The sequence below is a fragment of the Hippocampus bargibanti genome, linkage group LG01 (assembly GCF_051943395.1).
Source record: "Hippocampus bargibanti isolate YZ-2025 linkage group LG01, ASM5194339v1, whole genome shotgun sequence".
Lineage (NCBI taxonomy): Eukaryota > Metazoa > Chordata > Actinopteri > Syngnathiformes > Syngnathidae > Hippocampus > Hippocampus bargibanti.
Window position 1 is genome coordinate 33010196 of NC_142734.1, and position 23486 is coordinate 33033681.

General features: G+C 39.4%; 1 long non-coding RNA gene across 1 annotated transcript in view; it reads left to right on the top strand.

Annotated features, from left to right (window-relative positions):
- The window catches only part of LOC148903968 (uncharacterized), a 55562-nt gene extending 49044 nt beyond the window's left edge, over positions 1 to 6518 (top strand). Inside the window, exon 7 of the long non-coding RNA XR_016116044.1 lies at positions 6397 to 6518. This is a non-coding gene — a long non-coding RNA (uncharacterized LOC148903968). The remainder of the gene's footprint in view (positions 1 to 6396) is intronic.
- Positions 6519 to 23486: the final 16968 nt, after the last annotated feature.

Here is a 23486-nt window from a genome sequence, read left to right on the forward strand (position 1 = left end):
TGGCTCATAGTTTTTCCTCACGACTCATCAAATTTAATTTAAAACAGATGATTTTCTTACAGACAGTGTATTGTAGGTGTTTCGATGAGAAGGTTTCTTCAGCCGTCATCTGTACAAAAGTGAAGGTTTCGGACGTTTCGCCTCCTATCCAAGAGGCTTCGTCAGCGAACTAAAGTCTGACTGGTCGTATCGGCCCCATTTATATATCCCTAATGTCCAGACATGGTGGCGCCGGACACAGCTATGATAGGTCCCTACTCTCAGGTTGGGGGGGGCGGGGGACCCCTCCCTGTGGCCCCACTGATTGTTCCTACATTCCTGACTAACGACTGGCCTATTACCCCCACTGCCCCCGGTATCACCTCATCAGCATAACGACCCTCATCAGCATTGCGAAAGTTGCCTAACCTGTTTTGCCTAAGCAGGCTATTGTATGAGCGATCCAAATTGAACCTCACCCCACCAGACCGGTTTAATGAAGGATTTTGTTGTTTTATAAGAATCGCTTCTTTTACGCCCCTTTCAAACCATCTATGTTCTTTCGCTAAGATTTTAACCTCATTGTCGTCAAATGAGTGGTTGCTAGCTTTTAGGTGCAAATGTACTGCCGATTGAGGCCCACTAATATTATCCCTGCGATGTTGATAAAGTCTTTTTTTGAGAATTTGTTGAGTCTCCCCAATGTACTGCTCTTTACAATTTTCATTCTTACAATGTATGGAATAAACTACATTACTTTGTTTTTCATTTGGTAGCCTATCTTTTGGATGCACTAATTTTTGCCTTAACGTGTTTATCGGTTTGAAAACAGACGTATTGTAGGTGTTCAAATACCTAACATGTTTCGAAACCTGTCAGGTATTTGAACACCTACAATACACTGTCTGTAAGAAAATCATCTGTTTTAAATTATATATCCAGTAGACAGGATGAACGTAATACAACTAACTATTCATCCAATTGTTTCCAAATATTAACACTGTTAAACTTGCAGATTACTACCGAGGGAGTCGTACAGAAAAAAAAACACCCCCACCCCTCCACCACCACCACTATCCTCACCCAAAGTGGCTCTCTCCACAATGAACTAGAAGAAGTAAAGGCCAAAGCTTTTACTGAAAAGAGGTCGAGCAACAACAATAGCGATAACATGCTGTATATTGACACATTTGCTACCGCTCTCAGATTTGATCGGAACAGTGAGCGGACCAACAAACAACATGGCAGCAGTGTTTGTCTTTATGTAAACACAACTTGGTGCTCGACCGTGACACAGAGGAACCGTACAATATTGACATTGAGCTGTTGACTACTGTCCTCATTTTTTCATCCCTCTCATAAGAACGGCTACAAAAATTAAAATTGTGGACCAAAGGTTATTAGTGTTATTTGTATTGTTGCCTTGTAAGCACATTTTGAGAGCACAATCTAAGATAAGATACAATATGAAAACCTCTGTAGCACAGTGGAGATGTTTGAATTGAGAAAATCTAGAGTAATCCGACATCACCAAATTTACATCCGAGAAATCCTTCACAAACACATCACCTGCTTGAATACAGTAAATCCACCAGAATCCAATATCTTTGGTATTCACCACTTTCCAGCCTGAATCCAAGATGGCAAATTATTCTCCTCGTTCCACCAAGACAAACAGCTCATCCTCTAGGCTCCTGTATTTTCTCTCCAACAGCTCACAGGTAAAAAATATCACTGTCCCATATTTTCTGCATAATAAGGCGATGAATTGCGTGTTTGAAAACTGCTTTCATAAGAAGGGTGCGCCGCTATCTTCAGTGCATTGAATCAAACCTATAATAATTTGCTGCCGTTGTGTTACGGATCTACTAGATGGAGCTGTTTTAACTCATTCACTGCCAGACGTGTAAAAATATGCCCACATGAGTGCCAGGGTTTTTGTCATTGTCAACTGAATTACAGGACCCACAGAATATTAAGTTTTAGGACTACATATACATTAAATACAGTGTTAGAAACCTTAGACTCAATACTTTCATCAGAAAAAAAAGTGAATTCCTAAGTTATATGGGTCTGGAGTGCTTGAAATGGCGGCTGTAAGAAATACAATGCAATACATACTTAGAGTGCTTTAACAACAGCTGAGGATGTAACAAAGAGCGAACATGGACAAAAGGCAAAAGCTGCCCCCTCATGGAAGGGAAAACATGACCATCGCTTTATCGGCACCCAAGCATTAAAAAAAAAAACACACAAAAAAAAATTGGGGAATTGCGCTCTATGTCATATTTTCAATTTGCGAATGGCAATGAATGAGTTAAAGGGAATACAATACAATACAATACAATACAATACAATGCAATGCAATGCAATGCAATGCAATGCAATACAGCTTTATTTATATTGCAGTTTGATGGGCTGCCTATGTGGAGTTTGCATGTTCTCCCCATACCTGTGTGGGTTTTCTCCAGGTACATAGGCTTCCTCCCATATTTCAAAAACATGCATGGGACGTGGAGTAAACACTCAAAATTGTCTCTAAGGGTGAGTGGATGGCTTTTAAAATATGAAATGTTTTTGCAGGGGTTGCAACACAGATTGTTGACAGGGCCATCATTGTTCCTGAATACAGACGCACCCCCAGATAAACGAGAAAAAAATTGCATATGTCATAATCAACTGGCAAATAATCTGTATAAGATATTCAGAGCTGAGATTAAAAAACAGAACCTCTAAATATAGACCCTTAAAAATAACTTTTCTCCCAGTTAGCGAGTGCACTTTTTTGACAAAACTCTACCCTCTTGACATCGTCTTGACCTTACATTCCCAACGGCATCCTTTTCTTTTTTACTTGAAGTATGAGGCTGACATTTGCACATAATGGGGCTTCCATGTGTTACTTGAGCTTCTCGCAGCTTTCCGGGCTGATAAGAAGAGTGGCCACCAAAATGTAAAATATGTTAGGTGTGACGAGTACAAATGCTTTAGAAAAAAAAAAGATGAAAGCAACATAAGATCAATTGTTATGTCACAGCGTCCTTTACTCACCTCACACGTGCCTGTTTTTTTTTTTTTTTTTTCCACAGCAATTGCTTTGACATGTATAATACTGGAATATCCTCGATAGGGTAGAATGAAAATACATATTTTTACTCGTAGCAATAATACGTGACAGGTAATTAGTAAACTGGATGACAACTCTTGGGGGGGGGGGGGAAAGTAGAGCATGAAAAAAAGGAATCCACTTACAAATGCACCACACGGTGTTTGGAGAAAATGAAAGCAAGGAGGGGGGGGGGGGATGTACTTAATTCACGTTTTATTGCAGGATTAAAACATATATTTCCCTCATTAATTTATGAAGCCAAAGGACAGGAAGCTTAAAAGAAGATTGTTAATTTAAGACCTCATTTGACACACTCAGAGTTTCTGTATTTCAAGCCTTTACTTTGGTCCCGACTGGTTCTTATGAGGGAGCAAACTCGATTATTGAAGTGCTCCATTCATGCATTCATTTGTTTCTTCAACACACAGAAAGTGCATAGCTACTCGTACACACACCGTTAGATCACGCTTTGTGCTCGACTTGCGCTTGGAATGAAAATGGGGCCCGTAAAAGGAAAAGCAATCATGATAAATTGGAATTTTCTGGGTCAGGAAGTTAACGGCAGTGGGAATACTTGTTGGTTAGCCTGAGTTAACTTGAGTTAACCTCAGGGCTGAACGTTGCTGTCCCTCCTCACATGGAAAAGGTTTAGAGGTTGTGCAGGGGTGTCTAACTCATTTTTGTTGTGCACCACTTCTGTTACCACAATGAAATTAACTACATGTTGATATCTTAATACTTATTATTACAAAATTCTCGCGATTGGCTGGCAACTGGTTCACTTAGTCAAATCATCATTATCAACATTTTTTTGGAAGTACTTCTTTTAGGAGCTATAGTTCTATGCTTGACTCCTATTCTGTACATGCAACTCGCAGTTTCTCCAAACTAGTGTGACTACCGTCTTTGGTTATATTTCCAAATGTGATGCAGTCGACTTCACAGCGGCAGAAGCAGACAAGCCTTTCGCAGTGTGTAAAGGTGAACTATTTATCACGCTGACATCCTGGTGCCACATCCCTTTTGGAGACAAGTCGTGAGGAAGACAGAGCGAGGAGGGGGCTGGGTTCGTCTGGCATGTTGTCAGGGATCTGTAGAGCGTGTGCCCACTTCGGTTACATTATACATGTATTCATGCAGCCAGGGCTCTCTGTCCAAGTAAATTTCAAACTTGAGTTCACGCTTGCAGCACCAGCCAAGGCTTGTGGCTCAAGGAATACAAACAAATGGCTTATCGGTCGGCCACGTCCATAAAAAAAAACTGGACACTTGTAAATATGGGTTGTTGCAATATATCTAAATGCATTTCTTGATTCTGCACTATGTACAGTCTTGTTTATAGAACGGTTTTTGCACATCTACATTTGCACAGTATACAGTTGACGTTTTTATTTTGTTATGCTTAGAATATCTTGTTTTCTATCCTTTCACTCCCACCCCAACCCCATCCCTCTTCAATTTCTGCTGTGGACTGCAAATTTCCCCATTGCGGGACGAATAAAGGTATTCTGATTCTGATTCTGATTCTGATACCGTTGGCTCTCTGTAAGGGCTGGCCAGTGGCACGGTGCCAGCAGAAGATACTTTGGCGTGTGTTTTATTCACCGGCATGACAATTGTTTCAAGAAAAAGTTAAAAAATGTTATCCACTTCAGTCAGTGTTTTTCTACCAAATGACCACCAATCTAGTCTCGAATTTTACATATTCATACAGGTAAATATGAAAAGGAGGACAAAGACGCCATGCACCGAGTGACGTGGCCCCAAGGATTAGTCCTCTGCTCCCCCCAACCTGAGAGAAGGGACCAATCATAGCAGAGTCCGGCGCCACCACATTCTGGACAGTAGGGATATACATAGGGCCGAAACTACCAGTAAGACTTTAGTTTCCTGACGAAGCTTCTTGGATAAGAAGCGAAACGTCCGGCACCTTCAAATAAGTACATATGACTGCTGAAGAAACATTTTCATCGATGGACCATTCCTGTACGACTGAGAGCTTAAACAGACGCCCCGTTTAACAGATAACATCCACAAGAGCTATTGAGCTTGCCGTGGGGAGCTCAAACATTAAATCCGATAAGGCCTTTCAAAGTCCCACCAGGAACCAAAGGGTCCCCACCTGTACACACTGTGAGCCACTAACTCTTAAACCATCCGAAAAAAAACCATCTATTGCATCCCTGCTTCTTCTGACTGATATCGATGTCAAAGTTTAATACATGATGTCCACTTCATTATTTACTCTGTATAAATTAAGCTCAGGTTGAATTGATGAAACACAACCGACACAGCGCTCTGCCCTTTATCTGCGTATCAGCTCGGGGCCGAACGATATTTACTAGACGGGTCGAGGCTCCTCTGTCGAGCATTTTGGCAGAAGGCGGGCGAGAAAATAGATTGTTGAAAAGCGAACAGAGGAGGCAGTCTAAGAGTCATTCGGCAGCTGTTCAATGTGAATGCTTAAAAAAAAACATGACTCATTACCCCTGACGTTGTTCGCTTTTGAATTTCAATCTGGAAATATCTCAAGGCCATTAACTTTGCACTTGGATCTTGTGTGGCAGTCCAATGTGTAAAAATTCAATGCGCGGTTCATTAAAGTTCAACGAACGAATGAAACCGAAGGGGTGTTCACACATAAATATTGTAAAAAGCTGTTTCCTGATCCGAAAGCATCTCGTAGACATCAGGGTCTTTCCGTCTTACAGGTGCAAGCTCCGTTTTATTTATAATCTGATGCGTTAATGGACCTAGTGTTCTATAATGTACCATACCTGTACTTGTGAAGCTAGATGCCATACGTACAATGTCAATGTTTCCACTACTCAACCAGGAATGTTATCTAGTGCTTTCACAATGAGGAAATCCTTTGTTGGGAGGCTGGAACGGATTAGGGGCATTTCCATTCATAATAATGAACGGTGATTTGAAATATATCTTTTGAGACACAAAGATGTTACAAAATATGTACAATTTGTGGAAACAATGGATACGGGATATGCACACACACACGCGCACACACCCAAAATCAAATTGTTATCATTTGCTGTTCTTTACAGCAACATGGTTAAAATACTTTGGAAATTGCCATTGGAGAATATTTTAAAAGCAGTACCATTCATTTCACTTGAATGGTTAAAAGGAAAAACATACACACAGTATCAGAATATTGAAAAAAGAAGAATAAAAAAGAGAATCACATTGAACCTTGAAAACTATAATATTATATGTTGATGCTTTGTTCAATCATCCACCAGAATTGTTTTTGGCAAATGTTAACATGATGTTATTTGTTCTGTCTCCAGCAGGTGCAATTGGACGGTCGTCCCTTCCTGTTCCGCACCTGTTCCCAATCATATCATCAGCTCTCATCTGGTATAAGCCAGCACCTGTTGTCGAATATTTGCCTGCATGCCTCATGTACCAGATGTAAGTGCTTTTCCTTGTCCTGTGCTTTTGCGTTATTGATTCACCTTGCCGTTTGAAGCGCTTTTTGTTAGTCTGATTCATATCCATGTATTTTTCTTTCCAGTGTTTTCTGTTGTACTTTACTGGTCTTGTTATACTATTTTGCATTTAAAAAGACTGAACTGCCAGTTAACGTGTATATCTACAACTGAATGAGCCATTCATCATTGTAAAATACTGATTGGATATTTTTTGGTAAATGTAAAAAAGCATTCCCTGGAAAAAGTGCAAAAAAAAAAAAAAAAAACAGGTCAACCCGCAGTGAATACGTACGTGCAATAACAACAGAGATATGAAAGCACCAGTTTCGTTTTTGTCCAGGTTTCCATTTTCACCCAGATGGATGGGAAATATGAAGACAAATTCGAAATTAGGTTTGGCTCCAGCGTGCGGCAGGATTTAACTGAGAAGTAGACCTGATATGGAGGAACATAATACTACGACTTACGCTTTCAAATCCCCGCGTGGGTGGACGAGTTGGTTGAGTTGGCCCCTGTGAAAAGAGAACCCACTAAACTGGAGCTAAACAGCTCAATGTAGATTGTTCCTCCTTCATCTTTTTTGGATATGTGAAACCTGACACAAATTGAGTTTGGTGTTACGACGTAAAGCCGAAGGCGCTGTGAGTTTTAGTAGGATGTGATTGTTTCAAATACTTTCTCAAAGTTTTGCGTTTTCTATTTTAGCCCGGGAGGGATGTCTTCAGTTTGATAACTTGTCGCAGCACAGTCACCTTGTCAGTGATGAAAAGAGCAAGTGAAGCATCAGATGGCCGGGAGAATGTTAAGATGTCACCTCCCATGAGCTGGTGTATTGAGTTCACGGTGAGCAACATTATCACGACTGTGAGATGATGATTATAGTGCTCAATGCCAGATGACCAGATATTCAACCTCCGTGTCCAGCTGCTTAATTCGGACTTTAACAACCATACGGTGTCTCAACAGGAGAGAAATTCCCATTTACTTAGGAGGGTGCTGCACACCTGACAGGCTGATTTCAGCACAGACACAGACTGCGATTAACGGCATTCCTGGATATGATAGCGGTCTACGTTAAGCGCTTTGTTACAGCTCCAGCTGTTGTTAAAGCGCCATACAAATTAATATGGATTGTATTGTAGCTACAAGTGCCATATTTTTGTGCTATAACAATATAGGAATATCATAAAAAAATTACCAGTGACCTTTTATCTGTAGCACTCAATAGAAAGAAGAAAGGTTAAAGGAATCCGGAGTAACTGAAGACAATTCAAGACAATATATGAAAAATTCAAACTAAACCAATCGCAGAGCACACAGATACAAAGAGCCACTCACACCGAGGGCCAATTTAGAGCAAGGGTGTCAAAGTCCTTTTTTACCGCGGGCCACATTGTAGTTACGATTTCCTCTCGAGGGCCATTCTGAATTTTGGGAAGCCATGAAAATGTTTCATCCCCGTCACATATTATATACAAAGTGGACAACAAATTGATGAATGACTAGTTTTCAAATCTGAAGTCAAGAATAATGAGTGTCATTATTGTTTACATGGGACCATTTAAAATTTTAGTTCAGACTTTAGCCAGCATCATGGAATTTCACAAGATTGATTTGCTTTCACGGGCCGAATAAAATGATGTGGCGGACCAGATTTGGCCCCCGGGCCTTGACTTTGACATCTTTTATTTATAGTGTGTTCTATTAACCAGCCATGCGTGTTCTTGGAACGTGAGAGGGAACCCGGATACCCGGAGAAAACCCACACATGCACGCAGAGAACATACAAACTCCACTCACATAGGCCAAAGTGGGAAACAAACCTGCTACCTCTGCACTGTGAAATCAATGTGCTAACCAAAAGTCCACCGGGCCGCAGTGAAGTAGTCGTAATTATCAATTTTTTACTATGCTAGAGAATCAAGTTTGAAACACACCTTGGTGTACCACAACATGCAAGACATTGTTTTCATATTTTTGAAAACAAGAATCCAAACATTTGGTGAAATAAAGGACGGTTTACTATTGGCTCAAAGCACTCATAAGAGATCATGCGTTTACAACCCTGTGTCTGTACTCTGTTTGTTTGCGGGCAGTATAAGGCCTTAATTACTTGGCGGGCAAAGCCCTGCACCAATGAAGAAAACATTCAGAAGAGAGAGCAGATCTGCAATTTGAACTGTTGCCCAGGCTGAATCAATTAGATTCTAAATTTTAGAAGGAAAGGGAAAATAAATGACAGATGCAAACGGGTCACCGCCACAATACGGTTAGAGGCCTTAAGGACCTTGTGATGGACGTGTGATGGATTACTGCGATCCATCATCGTGTTCATTAGGCAAGCAAGTGATGAATAAAGATATACAGTAAATCGAATTACCCAAGACGAGGCAAATACCAATGCATGCATAATGGCAGGCGTACAATGCAAGCCTCATTCTTTCAATGCCACTCAACATTTGTCGGAGCAGGTGACAATGCCAACAAGGTTGCACAACCTGATTAGTAGTGGAGCACAGACCTTCACCGTTATAAAAAGAATGCGATCTGCAATTCACCGGAAAGGGTTCCTCACAAAAGGACACTTTAAAACAACCTTTTATCCAAATTACTGTCTTCTTGCATATAAAAGTCAAATTACTGGTACTGCATATTCAGCAACAACAAATAATGAGACTTTAGGAGGGTTGTGAACGACATTGTTTACTTAATAAATGTTAAAAGTACTGTATTTTCTAGTGTATAGGGGCGCCTTATACACCAGAAAATACAGTACACAAGCCTTAATTTTCTTGACCCTGTGCTTTATAAACCGGTGCGTCTTATATGTGGAGTAATTTTTTGCAGAATTACTGTCAGCAGCCCTCGACTCCATATCCCTCCCGTAGAAGAAAGTAGTGATGGGATATATATAAAACGGCGTATCATTTCGGTAATCTGTTTAAATAACTTTTTTCTCGATTTCGGCATAATTTTCCGTTTTTGCCACTATGATTACTAATGGAAACTTTGACGTTTTTTGCTTATTTTTTTATTTCGTGTCTCATTTTTTTTTTTTTCTGCATATTTTAAAGCCAAAATATTCCATGAAGACCCCTATGAAATAAGTTTTAAAGGAAGATTGGTCATCTCTGAAAATTATAAAGGTTATTTTATTGTGAAAAACTGATAAAACTACAATATTTTTAGCTCATAAAAATTCATCATGTGGTCATGGAAAACATTTTAAAATATGTCATTCATTGACGTAGTGCTTTATAATCCGGTGTGTTTTATGGAGAAAATACAGTATTATATTCACCAGACATTTGGAAATGGAAACCGTTATGGACGCAGGTCACAAAATATAAGGATACAGCGTTTGAGTGACACTGTATTGGATTGGATTGGATTGGATTTGCCTTTATTAGTCTCGCAGTGGAGAAATTCTCTGCTTCAAAACTGATCATCATCTTTCATAGTTATTGTAAGTGTTTATGACATACAATAATTCTACATAATACAATAATGATCCTGATAATTTCAATCGTGTGGAATGGGAGGCAGGCAAATAATGTGGATCAGGGCCTTTGACAACCAGAGTCATTGACCCTGGTGACTGCGGATCAATGGATTGGAAGAGCCAACATCACCCTGCATACCAATGTGGAGTTTCACGACGGGTTTATGATACGGCCCAACATTTCCTAACTGAGGTACCATATTAGCCTAATAAATTCCAAAAGGTTCGCAATTGAAGTAGATTGAAAGAAAATAACTGGAGATGAAACGACTGAAGCGACTTTCGAGAGGGTGTTCCTCAACTCGGTTAACTATAAAACAAGAAACACTGGAATACAGTATGTCTTGTCTTCAATACTCTTTCTCTGGTGATCCGAAACAAATGCATGATTGACTAATTTCTCCAATGTGAGACGAAAAAAAGGTTTTCTCTCAATTTTGTATTCAAAACAATGAAAACATGTGCTGTCGCCATCTTCCGAAAAGAGGGCACCGAAAACCATACCCCTTCCTTAACTTCATTTAAAGCTTGACTGACCCCAGCTACTTGACTAAACAGAGATAACACACACACACACGCACATACACACACACGCACACACACACACAAAGACCTTGTACGAGGGCCGAGGGAGGCAGATGGGGCTCAGAAGCGAGAAAATGAATGGCACGTGATAGAGTGGAAAGCGGCGAAAAGACACTTAGAAAGAGGCTGAAGGCGGCATCACGGGGGCGGTATGTGAAACTAAAACAGCATGAAAACGCTACATTAGCTCCCTCTCTCCCACTGCTGGTGGAAGCAGTAGCCTCCGCGATTTGCAACTTTAATGGTAATGCGGTGATGAGAGCTAATGGATACCGTGCAAGGAAATTAAAAAATTCAACTTCTGCAGTTCCCTTCCAGCCCCACCCCTCCCTTTTTCATGTTCTTGATTGATCGTCTATCAGACATTGCTCTACATTTAGATGTAATCAGGACTGCCTTATCAGAACAGATGAACATTCTCACTATTCCGGGGTTCATTCCATTAATACGCCACATATGATACAGCCACTTCATCAGTGACACCCTTCCAAAAGTGGCATACCTGGAATGTCTTACACTGTCCCATTGATACATATTAATATTTGAACAAATTGATTTTGATATGGGTGGCCCAGTGGTTGACTGGTTAGCATGTTTTCCTCGCAGTGCAGTGCTCCGTGGGCAGGAAAGGGGTGGCTGTGCAGACAGCAGCACACATAAGCCAGACATAAAAGTCATAGGGGGGCAGAGTGAAGGTAATCAAAAGTCTTCTCCAGGCTCGGAAACGGAGCGGCCATTTGGGGAAACTGCCAAAATTATGGGCGTCCCGTCGATGTATGATTGAGTGCTTGAGGCGTGGCCTGCATTTGCAATATGTACTGTAAATTTCTATGGTAATACTTTCCATCGGTGTCACAAAGGGAGCCATTCAAGGCTATTGTGCAGGCGGTAGCAATGTATGGAGTACAATAGGGTAATCAAAAGATGGAGAAAATGTCTGTTGCCCAATAACGATTGTTGATAACAATAATTTCATATGCCCTGGTGACTGGTCTGCATAACGCAAGCAATGATGCACTTCAATTTGAAATACAGAATGCCGGTGTTGTGAGCAAGATGCTGTACTTACCAATGTCGTGCGTGTTCTGAAAGTCAGCACCAAAAAACTTTAGAGAGTCAAGGGTGAACTTTAATGTGACCTCTCCTCATTTCCTATATAAGGGAATATTAAATACTGTATCTTCCACAATAGAAGGTGCTACAGAGTATGTAATGAATGGCCCATTTTTAAACTGTTTTCACCGCATTAAGGCACATAGAATAGAAGCTACAATAGTGGCTAGAGTTGCTTTATATATGCAGTACAAATAGCTATGCTAATGGGAATACAATACAATACAGCTTTATTCATATAGCACTTTCACAACTTCCACAATGCGCTTTATTGAACTTTATTGAAAATCTTACATTCAAGAAATCAGAATATGAATCCATAAATAAGCTGCATCAGATTACAAAGTGTGCTATAATCGGCTTTTTAGACAAGTAAATATTTTTAGGTGCAATGCAGAAAATACGGTATTTTCAAACGTAAAAAATGGATGGATGAATAATTAAACTCAGTAGTCTCTAAAACGGCACCAGGTTTTTCAGGCATATATAAAAAATGATCAAAGCATGATTAAAATACAAATAAAGAACAAATCAACAATGTGTGTATCTTAAAGCAGACCTTGGCTGCCTTTCACATTTTCAAAGTCAATTTATTTCACGCGTGTCTGGATTAGACATTCCCTCCAGGGTTTGGGCGATCCGTGTGCTGGCCGCAGTAGCGTTTATCCAGAAGAAGTGATTTAAGCTGTCAACACCTTCTAATTAGGGCAAGAACATAAAGGAAAATGGAAATGGGCTGACATTATTATCGGTAAACAATGAAGAAACTCGGCATGTGAATGTAAGCATGGCGAGGGAAAAGTAGCTGGCACATACTTGAGCGGATACTGATTATACTTGGCATATATTGACGGCAAAAATTATTATACTCTGATGCATAAATCGGGGTTATCCTTGTGTCTCTAGTTTCTTATCAGCCCTCAGATTCACACAAGCTGCAATCGGAAAACTGCAGTGAACACGGGCAATGATTAAAAATGAGGCTTTGGTCACAGATTAGTTGGTCCAATAATATACAGGCAACTATTGTATCGTTTAATAGGCAAAAAGGAACCTCCTTTAGATATGTGTTTACATGCGGTTTTGTCAGAGCGACATTCAATCGTGGAAGTGTCTTTGAATAACAAAAGGCATTGCTGCTTAAGCGATCGCGGTGCTGCCATTATATTCGGCGATTCACCTCAGCTTTTTATTTGAACACGTCTACCAGTGAGGAGGAGTGGGGATGTTAATTACAGTGGGTGATAGCATTTCACTATGGCAACAACGGCAGTCTGCTTGTCTCCCGGGCTGGGATCACCATCGAGAATTTCTACAGAATCTGTCAATGTACCTGAGCGGCCGATGTACTTCCAGGCTGGCCTTGGCCTCCTTTTATCCTCATCCTGTAATTGGGAGTCGAATTGTTATTGTTATCATTGGCTGTCTTTGATGTTTTCATAACCTCAATTTCTCTGAGTCTGCACCGTAGAACAAGACAATAAAAGCTTTCCTTTCCATTTTTCCCACTCTTTCTTTGTTACAGTGGTTGTTTTTGTCCCCTATGTTGAATCAAAACTATGCAACACAGACCTGCATGTGTTGTGCAACAGAGAAATGCTCGTTAAATCCAGTCAGGTGCTTTGATCACTGGCACTTGGGTAACGGGAGCAGTTGGAAATGTATGTACGCGATGTACGCTAACTTCGTGTGATTCCAGGAAACAGGGTGTGGATAATAAACAGTTTGATCATGATGCGTTCGCCATTGAACATCAAATGTGGAAATGGTGGTCCCCTTTGTTGATTAACTTACATCAGGTCAGTGTACAATACACTATGACTCACAGTATTGAGAACAGGAAGAGGACATGACGTGATTTGAGTAAACTAGTCGACAGGTTGTTCTCTTGTTTTTGTAATCTTTCACTAAATAGCAGGACCCACGGAACATTGAGGACTACCATATATGGCTCTTTTGATGATTGCATATGGCTCGCCGATAAAACTAAATACATATTCTCGCTTTTTTGCCGTTCATTTCCTGTTGAGGCTGCAGTTGGCGGAAAGCGCAATTTTGATTGAATGACACTGACCTAGGTCGGCGGAAAGCGCAGGTTTGATCGGATGATACTGGCCGTCAGTTGAAACAGGTAAACGCCACTTTAAATCAGCCCGACAGTAAAAAAAAAAAAAGACGAGTACGCTCCACCTTGAATGCATCGGAGGATTTGCGATTCTAATTTGCAATGAAACAATATCATCGATGAAACAGTCGAATGTCAGTGATATTTTAACAAGCCCCATCTTAACGTTTAGCATCAATATACTTCTGCGAGAAGTATATTGCAGATAGCAAGTGTAGAAGCTAATGAGCCGTGTGCAGGCGAGCTAGCAGTAACTTTGCCTATGGACCCGGCAGGTTGACTTTCATTCCGATCGTTTGCCTGGATTTTTACCAATCACGAGGACCGGAAAACCATTCATGTTAACGGTGAGTACTATCAGAAAGTTATTTTAAATAATACATTCTGACATTTTGTTGAAAAGTGGCCGCGCGTGCGTGCGTGCGTGTTTGCGTGCGCGCACGCGAGCGTTTGTATGTGCGCGCGCGCGCGCGTGCTTGTGGCTCTCACTGAAAAACATTTCTAAATATTTTACTTTTATTGCTCTCTTCGTCAAAAAGGTTGCACTATATCAATCAATATGTATGAATTGCATTGTATTTTGGACTGCCACCCTCCTTTCAAGCGCATATAACTCCAGATGCATATAATTTAGTATACTTGTTTTTTGTTCTGATGAGAAGAGAGTATAATGTTTCTTATGCTGCATTGAATGTTTATGTAGTCTTAAAAATTGATCTTCTGTGGGTCCTGGAATACGAATGACAATGAAAAAAACCTTTGCACTGGAGTGGACATATTTTTGCACATCGTCTGGCAGTGAATGAGTTGATAAAAACAGTATGCTGAATTTACCCCGTTTAATTCCGTCAAGCGAATGCATGATATGAAATCATGTGGATTTATTTTTAAATAGATGTGTAATCTCCCTTGTACAACCTCTTGGTGAAAAAACAATCTATCTGGATCCAAATAGTTGTATTTCATGCAAGCAATTTGATGAAATAAAGTGTGAATCCAAGAAAATGCTTTTCAGTGTACACCGGCACACACATCACAGGACAATGGTGTATTGATTAGCAGACGAGTAAAACATTTAATGGCTTTGAGTGGTCTTCGGGAATCCAGGACCAACTTCATTCATCGATGTCTATTAACCTACAGGCTGGCTATCATTGACACCCGGTACAGTCCAGAATCAACAAGCTGAGCTCACGTATTCTTTCGTGAGCCACAGGTTCCCTGCAAAGATGGATGGGGTTATGCAAATGGAAGCTTCTCCCGGTGAGGTATGTCAACGGTGTTTTATATTCTGCTTCTACTCAGGGGAGGATCTCCTTTAACAAACGTGTACAATCGAATGTGTGATCTCAACACACAAAATAGAAGCAATAAAAATACCTGTGTTGTATTTAAAGTGGGCATTACCATGTACAAATACAACCTTTCAGACTAATATGTTGAAATCAGAAGGGCAGCGGTATAAAACTAAAGTAATTGTTTGCATAAGACATTCCATTCACTGTGGTGTGTGCCAGCCTGAGGGTTAGTGAGATTAACTTGAATTTTCCAAGTCACGCATCACGTTCAATATCGCGGCAAAGATGGTGTACTCTGTTTGAGAATATCTGCGCTACAAAAAATAACCGAGGAAATGTCTGAAATCTCTCTCTCTCTCTCTCTCTCTCTCTCTCTCTCTCTCTCTCTCTCTCTCTCTCTCTCTCTCTCTCTCTCTCTCTCTCTCTCTCTCTCTCTCTCTCTCTCTCTCTCTCTCTCTCTCTCTTTCTCCCCATTTCCTTTTTTTGTAAACACAATTGCTAAGCTTCTATTTTCCTTACCTCCCTGAAAGTTGTCTTCACATTAGTTGAATTAAAAAAAATAAAAAGAAAAGGGACAAAATACCAGCATTGTAGAAGAGGAGATCTTGGTATATATTATCAATCAACCTGAAGTACTCATCAGGAACTAATGCTGGTAAATACACAAAAAGAAACATTGTAAATAAGTCATACGCACAATAGGTAATTAAATTAAAAAGTAAATGTAAATATTTTTTTAAATGTGTTTCTTGGACTTTGTCCAAAGGAAAACAATCATTAGTCATTTAAGGAATCTAAATGTTAACGTGACAAATCGAAAAAGAGGGGAATAAAATGAAAGAAAGCTTTGAAATTGTTGATGAACAATGGCTCGTCTTCAGTTTTCATTCAATGCAATGTAAATGTCAAAAACTCAAAAGGGGGAAATTACACGGAGCTATTTTGACATACACACTTTTTTTTTCATTTGAATGTGTTAGAAATAAATGCTTAGTTGTTTTGACACGTTTATCACTTATCGTGTCATTTAGCTTAATCATCTCGGTGATATACATTTTATTGGCATCTGGGGCGATAAGGCTTCATTCCCGACTTCAAACTAACGGTTATCTTTATGGCTGCCCATTTTCAAGTCCTTATTGAGCGCCACACAATCTCATAATGGCCATCTTGTGTAGCAAGTGCATTGTGGCGGTATATTGTGAGACCCCGAGTCTCGAGGTTATTGACTGCACTCCTACAGACAACATGGAATCAATCAAAAGGAGTGCAAAAGTCATTCTCATTGATCCTGCATTGAGTGACACATAAAATTTCAGGCATTGACTCTAAGGCGGAAGAGCCGTTTGGACAATTGCGCAATGTCTGAAAATGCTATTTGTATAGATATGCCGGGCATTTACAATTGTTTTACTCCCATCGACACTATACGATTAAAGACTATTTTTTTTGAAAAAAAAAAAAAAAAAAAAAAAAAAAAAAAAAAAAAAAAAAAAAAACAAGTAATTCGCCAATGGCGCTCAATGTCATTTTTTTAATTCGCAAATAAATATGTGAATGAGGGAACATTTTGAAGGGCTTCTTCTTTTTTTTTCGGCTTTTCCCTTCAAGGGGTTGCCACAGCGAATCAGTGTCCTCCATCTTCGGAGGTTTGAGCCGCATGTTTGTTTTGGCCAAGCTTAATTTTGCAGGGCAGTGTACAATAGGTATCAGGTTCAAATTGTTTCGTCATTTTGTGTTGTATTTTTCTATGTGACCTGCGCAACAAAGTGCTGGCAATCTGCCTCAGCTGAATGCCGCATTCACTCACCGCTCAGGTCTTCTTCTTACCTCCTTGATCTGTACTCACGACATGCATATTTGCAAGATGCTTTAATGTAGGCCGGCGCATTAGCGGCACAATGAAGAGACCTTGTACATACATCCTCTCCTGTCAATGCATAAAAGCATTTTGTTGTACCTTGAAAGTCAACAGGCACATTTAGACTGTTTGCCTGAAAGGCTTATAGGCATTTCGATGACCATCGCCACTGCCAGCAGTTTGATGGCCAATTCTATTGGTCATACAAGAATTATGAAGTCAAGAGCCAAAGTGCTGCTGGTGGGTGTGTTGCAGCTTGTTGTGTCGCTTCCAAGGCTTGTTTAGGTCATAAATAATCCACAGTAACAAGGACTGAAGATGAATTACTGCAGAAAAATGCTTTCATTTTTCTTCCGCGGTCAGGGTCAAGGGAAAAAAAACCCTTGTGGCTGTATTTCAATGACGGCATTCGTGTAAGAATCGATTGAGAAAATGAGGATCAGCCGTGCCAAAGATGAGTGAATGGATATTCCTTTTTATTTTTATTTCAATCTGAAGCTTGCGTTCTCTTATGCATGTTTGTTTTGTGACGCTTTGGAAGCAATTGCACGACCCATGGCGCTTTTAATCATCCAGTGATGATAATTTTAAAAAAAAGACCATTTTAGAGTACTGCATTTTCCGCCGCTACAGTATAAGGCAAATGCACACAAACCACGAAATAAAACAATGTCCAGTAAACTGAAGCAAAACAATCTGACAAACACTTGCTCTCTTCTGCACACTGAAGTTTATTTTTAAAGGTAAATGTTTATTATCCTATTAAAATCATTTTTGCAGAAAATGGTGTCATTTTTTGTGGGGAGGCTGGAACGGATTAGGGACATTTCAATTCATATTAATGATGATGGTATATTTGAAATAGTTTCAGTTAGAAGAGCAGTCACAGAATAAATTAAAGTTGTGGCAACACTGTACATTAGATACGGGATATGTACACACACATACGAACACACGCACGCACACGCAAATACACCCACACAAAAACACACACTTTTTTAAATGCTGAACAAAATAGTGGCAGAATTTCTTGAAATGGATATAATTGAGTCCATATATCTTATTCCTTCTGATCTGATTTTGTGCAAATCTTGGAAATACAAATATCGTATTATTTGGATCACAGAAACTGAACCCAACTTAATAGCGCTAAATCCATCAAATAAACATACAATGCAATTACAATAAACTATTTGACATACAAAGATAATGTAGCCTTATAATCGGCTTTATGGATGAAAATCTGTCAAAAAAGACCCCTTCATTGATACAGCACCTAGTAATCCAGTGCGCCTAATGGTCCGAAAAATAGACAACCCCTCCATTGTAAGGCGTTATTTCATGGGAGTATTTGCGGCTCAGCAGGGATTTTTAAATTGATGAAGTCGGCACTTGGTGTGAAGTATATTGCTAGTTGCATTACAGTGATGTCAGAACAGGAGATCAAAATGTATGACAGCAGTACAGTCTATATCTATATATATATATCGATCTATCTAGCTGGCCAGCTAGCTCGCTACCTGGCTAGCTACCCAGCTAGATAGATTAGATAGATCGATTTTTTTTAAATGATTAGGACTTCAGTGAAAGTGTTATTCACTAATAAAGATTCCGATGACCTCAGACTGATTGGTTTATACTTCTTGTGTGGATTGTATTTACAGTGCACAATAAAATGACGCTTGACATTTAATTAAAAGCCAATGATCCAATTTCATCAGGGAGCATGCGGTGCAGCGCAGGGCTAACTTGGAAGGAAAAGTGCACTTCATAAAAAGCTATTAAATCAATAAAGCGGAAAATAAGGGGACAAAACAACTATGTGCGGGTATTACGATTGTTTTTCTTGTAACATTGCTATTCATTTTTTATGATTATTTGACTACTATGCCTTTGCCCCCTCAAACCTTTATCCTCTTTTTACTTGTTATTGGTTTCAGTAATAGTTTCACATACAACTCATTTCTTTTAGAAAGAAATAATGCCTTGAATATACTAGTGTTTTTATGAGAATCTCAAAATCATTCTAATAGTTTTCAGTTCCAAACATATACAGTGAAACCTCAGCTTACGAACTTCATTGGTTCCCAGAAAGTGTGTAAGGCGAAAAGTCCGTCTGCCAAACGTTCATTTCCCATAAGAAATGATTAAAAATGAGAATAATCCGTTCCCAGGTCCCCATAAAACATAATTTTCAACTAATTAAGCCTTAAAACTACACAACATGTACCTTATTTTACATATAATGTACATGCTATTTCATTGTAATGAAAGAAATAAACTGTATTGTATAATAAAGTCATTTTATTTACCTTTGTGATAGTCGTTGATGTAGTTGCCTCTTGATGATATCCGAGTGAAGTTGCCGTGTTTTCTCGGTGACAATACCCTCACTCACTGTCCCCTGCTAGCTGCTTTTCATTCATCCAAATCAAAAGAAGTTTTACAAAATCCCCTTAGAAAAATCCCCTTTGTTTTCCTCATATCTAAAATATCCCTCGAGGAACACCCTAAAGTGGATTTATTAAATCAACTCAGTATTTATTTGGATCACCGGGCTTATGATACAATGAAATATCTTTGTTTCACCTTCAGGCTGTGCCAGCAGGATTGTTCCCCATGTGACTGATATGCTAATTTATGTTTTTTTCTTGACATTTTGAATAGAGCGGGCCTTGCCCATTATGAGTATATGAGTCATTGAGGTCTCCTCATAATTCACCATCAGGCTAAGGGATGTCATACAACAAGAAAATAATAGCCGGTTGTTTTTTTACTCAGCTATTTAAAAAAAATATATAAGTCATATTTTTTCCTTTGGGGTATTCTCCTTGTTTTTAAAATTGTGGTTTTGCTTTACAGCTTGATTGTGACATCCCGCCACAAACTAAAAGGCACTGATTGCCCTATTGTGTTTTACTTGCAACCATCAAGAAGGCCTTTTGCTCCCATTTTATAAACCAAACTGATTTTTGCAGACATCCATCCGTCCAGCTTCTGTAGTCCACCCAACGTTATATATTTTTATACTTTGCACTATGTCCAGTTCTTGTTCCGTTCTATTTGGACTATTAAAGCCTTTCTGATTAATTCTCACAGAGGTCGTAGAGTGTGTTGGGGTGTATCATAGCCATCTTCGAGTCATAGGCGGGGCGGGGTGGGACACACCCTGAATTGTTTGCCAGCCAATCGAAAGACATATATAGACCGACAACCATTAGCCCTCACACACGCACGTGGGGAGAATTTAGAGTATTCCGTTAAACCACCACGCATGTTTTTGAAATGTGGGAGGAAACTGGAGTAACCAGAGAAAACCCACGACGGCACATCTCGACAGTGTGGCCGGTGTGCTAATCAGTTGACCACGAAGCCACAGTTTAGAATTTGTTTTCAATAGGGTCAGGGATAAGAGGTGGCGGTGCACCCAGATTTGGTCGCGTGTAAATCACGACCCTTGCAGTGTTTTTGCAAATACTGTATTTCGCATTCACACATAAAGTCAAAGTTCAGTTTCCATTTTCGCCTTGTGGCATGAAGCACCTACAGAAAACCCACATACAGTAACCGCTGTGCTTTTCACAGAGAGAAAATAAAGTTATTATGTTTGCACTAAAATAAAAATACCAAAACAATTCAATTGAACATGTACTTGAGCAGAACTCATTTATCTGATAAACATCTGTAAGGAGCAAATATTAAAAATTATAACAGTTGTTTGGATTGTTGGATTTTAAAGAGCAGTTTTGTTATCGAAGCCAATCTCAATATTTTTTACTGCACTCATTAGGGATGCTTGATGAAGTTTGTAATCAGTATGCAGATTAGCAGCAAATCAATTTGTTGACTATTCTCCTGTCATATTTTTATCCCGCAACATGACAACCTTGCTGTAAAGCAAGTGAACACACATCGACAACACATTCTGTCATAATGTTTATAATGTTTTGAGTTTGTTTTTCTGTTACGATTGATGTTATTGTGGTTTGTGGGGTATTTGAGTAATGGTTTATAGTTCACAGTACATATGGAGTCACTTTAGCCTGGATTTGTATTCATCTTTCCTTGCCACCTATTTCAAATAAAAAATCAAATTGATATCAGCAGATTAAACCAGTTTAAAGGCATATTTGAATATTGAGTTAAAAATGCCCGAGACAACATTAAAATGAAACCCAAAAAGAAAACAAAAATACAGTATAAATATAGTACAAATATTGCTACAAAATAACATTTTATCATTGATTTAAATAAAACATGTAAAATTTGTGAAAACAGTTGCGAAAGCTTGATACAACTATAGGCGAAATATGAAAAATTAATCAACCTTTAGCCCCTCTTGTTCCTCTTATATGATATTCATTGGAAAGTAAAATATATTAAGTATTATTATTATTTTCTTTCTTTCTGTGAAATTTCCTTAGCTGTTATAGTATTGTGTTTTTAATCATTGCCTGATGTCCTTGGGTTTAATCTGCAACAAATAGCTCCTCAAATGAAATAATTGAAAAGCAAACTTGATGCTCCAAAATGTTACTTTATGTTCACTATTGTGGATGCAATATACACATCATATTGTATAGTATTGTATTGTTAAAAGTGCTCTTTTTTTCCTTTGGACATCTCCGCCTTTGCTCTTCGTCGCATCTCCTTGAATTATTGTTTCCTTTCCTGTGTCCTCTCAATGTCCCACTTCTCAGCTAGCTTCTTTTATTTTATGCTATCCTGCGCTTGCTAGTTCCCCCACCAAGTCTCCTTTTCAGCTTTCCTTCCATATGAGATTCCAAATGCCTGTCTCTCTGATCACACAGGCTATAGCGGTCCAGTGTTCTGGAAGCTTCCCCTGCCCACCGAGAGTATTTCACCTCTTCTTCAAAGGCTGCATGACACTCTTCCTTCCTCCGCTTCCACCACATGGTACTCAGTTCTGCCTTTTTCTTCTTAAGCTTCCTCACCCACAACCTAAGGGATCAAGTAGAAGAAAGCTCCAACTTCATCAGCAACCAAATCCCAACCGGTTCACAGGGAAACCCAGGCATCCTGATGAGCGGCAGGAATTTTGTGAAAATATCTTCATATTGCCCAACGGCTGGTGTATTATAGGCCTGTACTGGGCATCACGGCCAACTGCCGACGATTATTTGTGTTCACTTTACTGCTATATTTCGCACGAGGGCCTGTCAACAACTTTGCAACGCATGACATACATACTGTGCAAAAATAAATAGACAGATAAATGAACACAAACAATAATCACATCAATTACCACGTTTGGAGCCCCCACACTGTGTAAACCGACTCCAAATATGCAAATTTCCCCCCCGCTCCTTTCAGCAGCCTCATCTTCAGTTTGAAAGATGGCACCATAAATATTGCCACTGGTGCACAGTAATTCTTTTACTCAGCATAAAGTTTGCATAAAGGCTGAGTCACTTAAAATATTATATCGAGTGTAGGCACAGTATTTCATTAGCAAGGGCTAATTCACACTGTTGATTTTTTTTTCAAGGAGGTCAGTCACCTAAAAAACATAACTCACAAACACACTGAAAATTATGCCCGGAGGGGATGAAAAACAACGAGGGCAAGAAATCTGCAGTCAAAGAAAGATTGTTTTTATCAAATAACACGGGGCAATGATCACTATTCATTTTTAAAGCTGTTGTCCCTTTCGACACTTGTCCTTTCCAAAGACAGCATCTTAGAAAACGTTTTTTCCTCACTCCACCCCTGAGCAATCAGGAAGAGAAGGTCACACTTTTGTCTTTTTTGGCTTCTCAGAATATATTTTCATCACTTGGCCACAAACAAAACATTAGCAATAACACCATATCACCTTGAAAAGGTGTCAAAACCCCCTTTTGAGATGTAGGAAACTAAAATGTCAGTCTGAGGGCAAAATGGAAACCCCAGATATGAAGTCATCTTTGGGTAAGAGCTCATGAGCGCATGCTGGTCCAGATGATTACATCTAAATCCTGATTGAACCGTATTTTCCAGTGTATAATGTACACCCACCTTATACATAGGTATGCCTTATATTGGATTGGATTGGATTGGATTTGCCTTTATTAGTCTCGCAGTGGAGAAATTTACATTTCACAGCAGCAAAGTTATGAAAGAAATGAAATGATATGTGAAGTAATATTGAGCCACAACAGGTCTAGTAACTACTGTCAGCTGGAAGAAGTACTGTAGTCTGTAACATAAGCCTCTACTGTAGCGCCATATAATGTGGTGTGCCTTATATTATTAAAATGTATATATTTCTTTATTACATTTGTTAAAAAATGGTCATTCATTGAAGGTGTGCCTTATATATGAAAAAAGTGTAAAAAAAACACAATTCATTGGGGGCGTGCCTTATACTTCGGTGTGCCATATCAACGGGAAAATACGGTACCTAATGGTTATTGGTACATGACAGAATTAAGTTTTATGATATAGTAAAAGAGATGGTGT